Genomic DNA, 7,464 nt, shown 5'->3' with positions numbered 1-7,464 from the left:
TTCTTTTCGTGGATAAGAAGGATGGTACCTGAAGGATGTGTGTAGACTACAAAGCGCTCAATGATGTACCATTAAGAACAAGTACCCGTTGCCCCGGATTGAGGATTTGTTTGATCAGATGAGGGGAGCTTGAGTGTTCTCCAAGATTGATCTAAGGTCTGGATATTATCAGTTGAAGATTCAACCGTCAGATGTACCCAAGACCACCTTCAGTACCCGATATGAACTATATGAGTATATTGTTATGTCTTTCGGATTGACCAATGCCCCAACCTATTTCATGAATCTCATGAATAAGTTATTTATGGATTATCTGGACAAGTTTGTAGTGGTGTTCATTGATGACATTCTAATTTTCTCTGGGAGTGAAGAAGAACACGAAGAACATTTGAGAATTGTGCTATAGACACTCAGAGAGCATCAGTTGTATGCCAAGGTTAGCAAGTGTGATTTTTGGTTAGATCAAGTCACTTTTCTTGGCCATATCATAACCGTTGGAGGTGTAGCAGTAGATCCAAGCAAGGTGAAGGATGTATTGGATTGGTTACCGCCTACCATTGTGTTAGAGATCCGAAGCTTCCTTGGTTTAGCAGGATATTATCGTCACTTCATAGAACGATTATCTAAGATAGCTCAACCTCTTACCTCTTTGCTACAGAAAAATGTGGTTTTTAAGTGGAGTCTGGCTTGTCAAGCAAGTTTTGAAGAGTTGAAGAATAGATTGACTACAGCCCAGTGCTAGTTCTACCAGACATTAGCAAGAATTTTGATATCTACTGTGATGCTTCGCAACAAGGACTTGGATGTGTTCTCATGCAAGAAGGTCGAGTCGTGGCCTATGTGTTAAGATAGTTAAGGAAGCATGAGGAGCACTACCCTGCGCATGATCTGGAATTAGCAGCTATGGTTCATGCATTGAAGATTTGGAGACATTACCTCATTGGAAAATGGTGTGAGATATATACGGATCACAAGAGTCTAAAGTATATCTTCACCCAACTGGATCTAAACCTTCGTCAGCGCAGATGATTAGAGTTAATCAAGGACTATGATATGGGAATTCACTATCACCCAGGAAAGGCTAACGTAGTAGCCGATGCTTTGAGTCAAAAAAGTTAATGTAACTCGATGATGGTTCAAGAAAGTCAACCTGGGTTATGGAAGGAGTTTGAGAAACTCAACCTTGGATTTGTGGAAGATATGGAAGCAATTGCCATGAAAGTTGATTGCACGTTAGAGCAAGACATTCGAAAAGGTCAACTCGAGGATGTGAAACTCAAGGGAATTAGATAGCTTATCAAGGATGATAAAGCGCCAGGCTTTACAGAAGACAGTCAGGGTACTGTGTTTTTCAAGAAAATGATCTGTGTGCCTAACAAAAAGGACATCAAGGAGTTGATCCTGAGAGAAGCTCACAATTCAGCGTATTCCATTCACCCTGGAAGCACGAAGATGTATCAAGATCTTAAGGATCGTTATTGGTGGTATGGAATGAAAAGAGAGGTTGCAGAATACGTATCCCTGTGTGATACTTGCCAGAAGGTCAAAGCAGAACGTCAGAGACCAGCAGGTTACTACAACCCTTAAAGATACCTGAATGGAAATAGGAGGAAATTGGTATAGATTTCATTGTCGGATTACCCCGTACAAAAAGTGGATATGATTCTATATGGGTTATAATTTATCGTTTGACTAAAGTCACCCATTTTATTCCCGTTAAGACTACATATAGTGGAGCCAGACTAGCAGAGTTGTATATGTCAAGAATAGTATGTTTGCACGGAGTAGTGAAGAAGATTGTTTCGGATAGAGGAACTTAGTTTACCTCCAAGTTTTGGCAGAAGCTACACGAGTCTATGGACACGAAGCTGAATTTCAATTCTGCCTATCACCCTCAAATAGATGGTCAGACGGAAAGAGTAAATCAGATACTCAAAGATATGCTAAGAGCTTGTGCTCTAAAGTATGGTAAAAGTTGGGATAAAAGTCTGCCATATGCGGAGTTCTCGTACAACAACAATTATCAGGCAAGTCTTCAAATGTCTCCATTTGAAGCCCTGTATGGAAGGAAATGTAGAACACCGCTGTTCTGGAATGAGACAGGAGAAAGTCAAGTTTTTGGTCCAGAAGTTCTACAAAATGCACAAAAGCAAGTTCAGATAATTCTAGAGAAAAGTTATGCTGATAACAGGTGAAGTGAATTGGTTTTTGAAATTGGAGATTTCGTCTATCTCAAGGTTTCACCTATAAGAGGTCTTCGTAAAGGAAAGTTATCACAAAGATTCATTGGACCTTTCAAGATACTAGATAAGAGAGGAGAAGTAGCTTATCAGTTGGAGTTACCACCTCAACTGTCAGATGTGCACGATGTCTTCCATGTTTCCCAGTTGAAGAAGTGTCTTCAAGTGCCGGAAGAACAATTACCAATGGAAGAACTGGATGTTTAGGAAGATCTCTCCTATATAGAGTATCCCGAGATCATTCTTGAGAGATCAGAAAGAGTAACCAGAACCAAGGTAATACCAATGTGTAAAGTGCAATGGAGTCACCACTCGGAAGATGAAGCAACTTGGGAAAGCGAAGAAGAAATGAAGGCGGAGTTTCCCCATCTCTTCTCCACTCCATCCGAATCTCGAGGGCGAGATTCATTCCAAGGTGGGTAGGTTTGTAACACTCGAATTTTTCCACTTTTGTAAATTTCTTAAAATTTGCTAGAGTTTAAATTGAGTTTAAACAATTGAATAAGGTAAAAAACTATTTTATTTAAAGAAAAAACCAATTTGACATAGGATATATTTGAATATTATGCATTCATGCTGAATTAGGCAAGTAGGGTTTTATTGGCTTTTGTTGGTTTTTGTTTGAAGTTGTTTTGCATAGAAAATAGAATTAGAAAAGGATTTAGAAGGAAAAAGGAAAAAAAAAGGAAAAAGATGAATATCCCGGGCCTTTTTCAATTTCCCTTCGGCCCGTTTCTTTTTTTTTCCGGCCTGATCAACCCACTCTTCCCTTTCGGCCTAGCCCAGCGCACCCGCCGGCCCGAGCCAGCCGCACCCCGCCTCCCAGGCCATTCGCACGTGCCTCTGCCCTGCTCGCCATGCCGCCGTTGCCGAACGCGCCCCTGCCCTTGCGCTTTTGCCGTGTGCCGCCGACATGTGGGCCCATGTCCCTGTCATCTTCCTCACGGACTCCCGGCCGAGTTTGACTTGAATGCGCTGCGCCGCCGCCCTAGAGTCTCGAGCCCTACCGAGACTCGTCCTGCTGCCTATATAATCCCAGTCGCCCCATCAATATGTTCCCACCACAAGCTCGCCAACTTTCGAGTTTGCCGAGCCGCCACTGCCACTGCCCTTGGGTGTTCTCACCGCCGAGTTGCCTAGCGCTGTGATTGTCCCAATCAAGCCACCTGGGAGTTTCGCTGTAGCCTTCTCAGCGTGTAGCCATCCTCGTCTTTGTCGGTCGACCGCCGGAACCCCACCATCGACGAGCTTCCGTGCGCCGCTGCCTCCCTCACTGCCGTTGGACCTCTCCCGTGTCGCACCACCCTAGGTAAGACTCAAACGGAATCCCCTTGCCCTCCAGGAACACCTCCGCCGCTCGTCGTCGAAGTCTGAGGCCGACGACGAGTTTTTCCCTCCGCTCCGGTGAGCCTTCGCCACGTCCCGTACTGGGCCGTTGTCTTTCATCCGTGCCGCTGCCGGTTATGTCTCCAAACTCCCTCAGCCGCCCGATCCTTCATCAAAGGCCCAGATTAGATCTAACTTACCTCTTCAGCCTACCAACCAGAAGCTGCCACGTGTCTCACTTGATCTAGTCAACATATGTGCCGTGTCAGCCGCCATGTCATCACCACATCAGCAAAAGTGCCTATGTGTCATCACTGTCATTGTGCCACGTCAGCCAAAGTAGCCCAGTCAATATTTCAAGAATTTCCAATACAAAAATAATTCCAGAAATTCCAAGAAATAGCTCTTTTGCAATTAGACCCTTGAACTTTTCTGTAATTACCTAGAAGTTCCTGTCTTTTTTAGATTAGTCCCTAGACTTTTACATAATTTCAATTGGGTCCCCCTATTTTTACAAAAAAGTCCTTGAACTTTCGATTTTATTCAAAATAAGCCCTTTTGTTTATCAGATTAAACCCTAGAATTGTTTTGGCCATATCTTTGTTGTCGTAGCTCCGTTTAAGCGATTCTCACGCTGTTAGATTCGTTTTTCAGTGCTCTTTCTTTCTAGATAGGTTTGATCTTGTCGTTCTTTTGTTTTGTGCTCTGTTCTTAGTATATCTTGTTTGTGTGTTTGCCGGTTATTGTGCAATTAGTCGACAACGACCCGGATCAATTTGAGGAACATCAAGACCAGGAGCAAGAATGCACTGAGCAGCAGCAAGGAGAAGGCAAGTGTCCTTGATCATATTGAACCTATATTTTTAAATGTTTTGTTTTATGAAACTGCATGCAATGTCTATCGATTTGATGGATAGTCACCTGTGTTAGGGTTTTTACCTAGATATTTCCTTATCATCCCTTGGAGCCTAAGTGGTTAATGGTTAGGTGTCTTATGGGTAGAATTGCTTAGCCATGCTTTTGGGATGTTGGGAAGTATCATATACATGTTTACTAGATAAATACAATGGAGATGATGAACTTGTTAGTAATATGGAACCCTAGGACTTGGGCAAGGAGTTGGTTTGATTATGGTGGTTTATGTGGTGGGCTTGTGGATACGTTCCAAGACATTTGTTGTTATTTTCGGTGTTGGTTTGATAATGGTGGTGGGCTTGTGGATACGTTCCAAGCAGAGGTGTTAGATTTTGTCGGTTATTTCCCTGTTGGATAGTCTTTGTCCAAGAGTCACATATAAGGACCGATTCATGGAGCGATAACCCAAGAAGTATCATACCAAACACAAGGCCGATATGGGTAAGGCTTAGCATATCAATTAGACACCTAGCTGGTATTAGTTGGAGTACCATGACCTAACTGATGGACCATGCTGTGTACTCTATGTGCTCACCCTTGCTATCTCCTACAAAACATATGCTGCTCAGTGGAAGATTTTGGAGATTTCCAAGATGACGACTTGGTGTTCTAGTAGCGTGTCTTCTGGTCAGTGCCTGTGGAGTCCTTGGTCACCGAAGCTTTTGTCCTGCTGTCATTGTTTAGCTTTTAAAGTTGTTTAGGTGAAGTCTTTTGTAATTAAGCTTATCAAGAAGGAAAATAGAGGAACATCGCAGGAGATGGCATGAAGTTCTGTCGGAGACTTTGTAGGCACATCGTATATCTAGACATGGTGCCACTAACGTAATGCCATATGAACTTGTTTATGGACAAGAAGCTGTTTTACCTGTTGAAGTGAATCTTAATGCTTTGAGATTTGCCGAGCAGAATAACCTATTGGTTGTGGATTATAATGATTTAATGATGGACATGATTGATGAAGTGACAGATGAAAGGTTGAAGGCTTTGAGGGCATCAAGAAAGACAAACTAAGAGTGGCTAAGCTTACAATAAGAAGTAAAAGCCAAGTCATTTCAGATTAATGATCATGTGTGGAAGACTATTTTGCCTGTAGGATTGAAGGACAACAAGTTTGGCAAATGGTTTCCGAGCTGGGAAGGTCCATACAAAGTTGTGAGTATCGTCCCTGGAAATTCTTATTTGCTAGAAAGTTTGCAAGGGGAGAAATTGCCTAGAGCTATTAATGGGCGATACTTGAAGAAATTTTATTCTAGTGTATGGCAAGATGCTTATAGAAATATGGCCGATGTATTGATTACCATCGCCCTAAGGAATATTCATGGTTGGTGTCTTAATCATTGCCCTAAGTAGATGAAAGGGGAGATGATATGTTTTTAGTGAGCAAGCTTCACCTAAAAACAAGGGGACATGTGTTGATGACAAGATTTGGCATTTATAGTGGCCATTGCAGCGATGACTGACTCAATGGGTGATCAGTAAACAGTACCACGACTAGGTGAACATTGTCCGACCAGGAAAATAGTGCTCTGACCAGTGAACAACAACTTTTGCCCAGTGAATAGCAATTTACGACCCATGAACAATGATTTCATACCAGTGAACAGTGACTTTGTGACCACGATCAATGACCAAGTGATCAGTGATCACGGTTTGTTCACGTAGTCGGTCTACAGATAGATAGAAGAGTTGGTCGAATTCAAGAAGGCCAAACTATGTCAAAGCATATTTGGGTAGATATATGCGAGTTTTACGTGTTCAAATAGGAAAGATATATTAGTTATAGAAAATTTAGAGATCAGGTAGGCATAGCCGTATCATACCTATAAGTTTTGTTCTATTTGAATTAGGAGTCATGATCTCTTATGGCTAAGACATGTTGCCCTCTAAATATGAGAGAGTCATGGCCAATTGAGGACATCGATCAATCGATCAAACACAATTTATAGTACCTTTCATCTTTTACCTAGCTTCTATAGTCCTGACTTATTTCTATCTATATTGATGCCTGTTCTTGATCTCGATGACCAATGACAAGCCGTCAGTCATCCACGCTCCGACAGGGTCCCACCTGAGCGTGGGTGACGATAAAGTTCCGATGATGTAGCACCACAACCAGAGCACCCAGGGTGCCTGTCGGAGGATGAACTCCACAAGCGGGGATCCGGAGGGACCCCCTTTGAGATTCGGCCGGGGGGATGATTCTGAATCAACCTCGTACGTGAAATAAATGGGAGTAAATGAGATGCAGGTGGGTTGGATGATCAGATGCAGGAGGAAATAAGTGCTCTGGGGATTTTAGACAGGTTCGGACCACCGGTGAAGGATGACAGGCCACGTGCCCTCTTAAATGCAGCATTGGGCCTCTCACCAATTGACACCTCACCGCTGAGCCCCTGTCGAGACCACCGGTGAAGGATTTCTCAGGTCCTCGGGGGACTGTGAGTGCTCGGGGACTAGTGTTCATGGCCCCGAGCGCCCTCTCCCGGAACTTGACTGCTCGGGTCCTTGGGGAACTCGGGTGCTCGGGGACCACTGTTCATAGCCCCGAGCACCCTCTCCCAGAATTGTGACTTCTCTTGTCATCGGGGAACTCGGGTGCTCGGGGACCACTGTTCATGGCCCCGAGCACCCTCTCTTGGAACTTGATCTTCTCGAACCTCGGGGAGATAATCCCCGAGGGAGGGCGCCACGTGGCACTCTGCTATCCTGGCCTCGGGACTCGGGGACCCCTGGTTCCCATGTCACCGACAGCAGCCCCCGGGCCCATTGGTAGGCGATGGCCCAGAGACTGCGGATGGGGCCCTCGTTTTCTTTGAGGCCAATCCCAGCATCGATGCCACGTGGCCTGTTCTCGGGTGGTGGTCTTTCTAGCCCAGGCTCTTGGTACGGCCCAGGTGGGGAACCGAAAGGACGCATGTCCTTTCGACTTCCGAGGAGCGTGATAACGAGGCGGGAGGCGTGCGTGGCGACCACGCGGATCGAG

The sequence above is a fragment of the Phragmites australis genome, chromosome 20 (assembly GCF_958298935.1).
Source record: "Phragmites australis chromosome 20, lpPhrAust1.1, whole genome shotgun sequence".
Classification (NCBI taxonomy): domain Eukaryota; kingdom Viridiplantae; phylum Streptophyta; class Magnoliopsida; order Poales; family Poaceae; genus Phragmites; species Phragmites australis.
Note: the sequence above shows the minus strand (reverse complement) of the source record.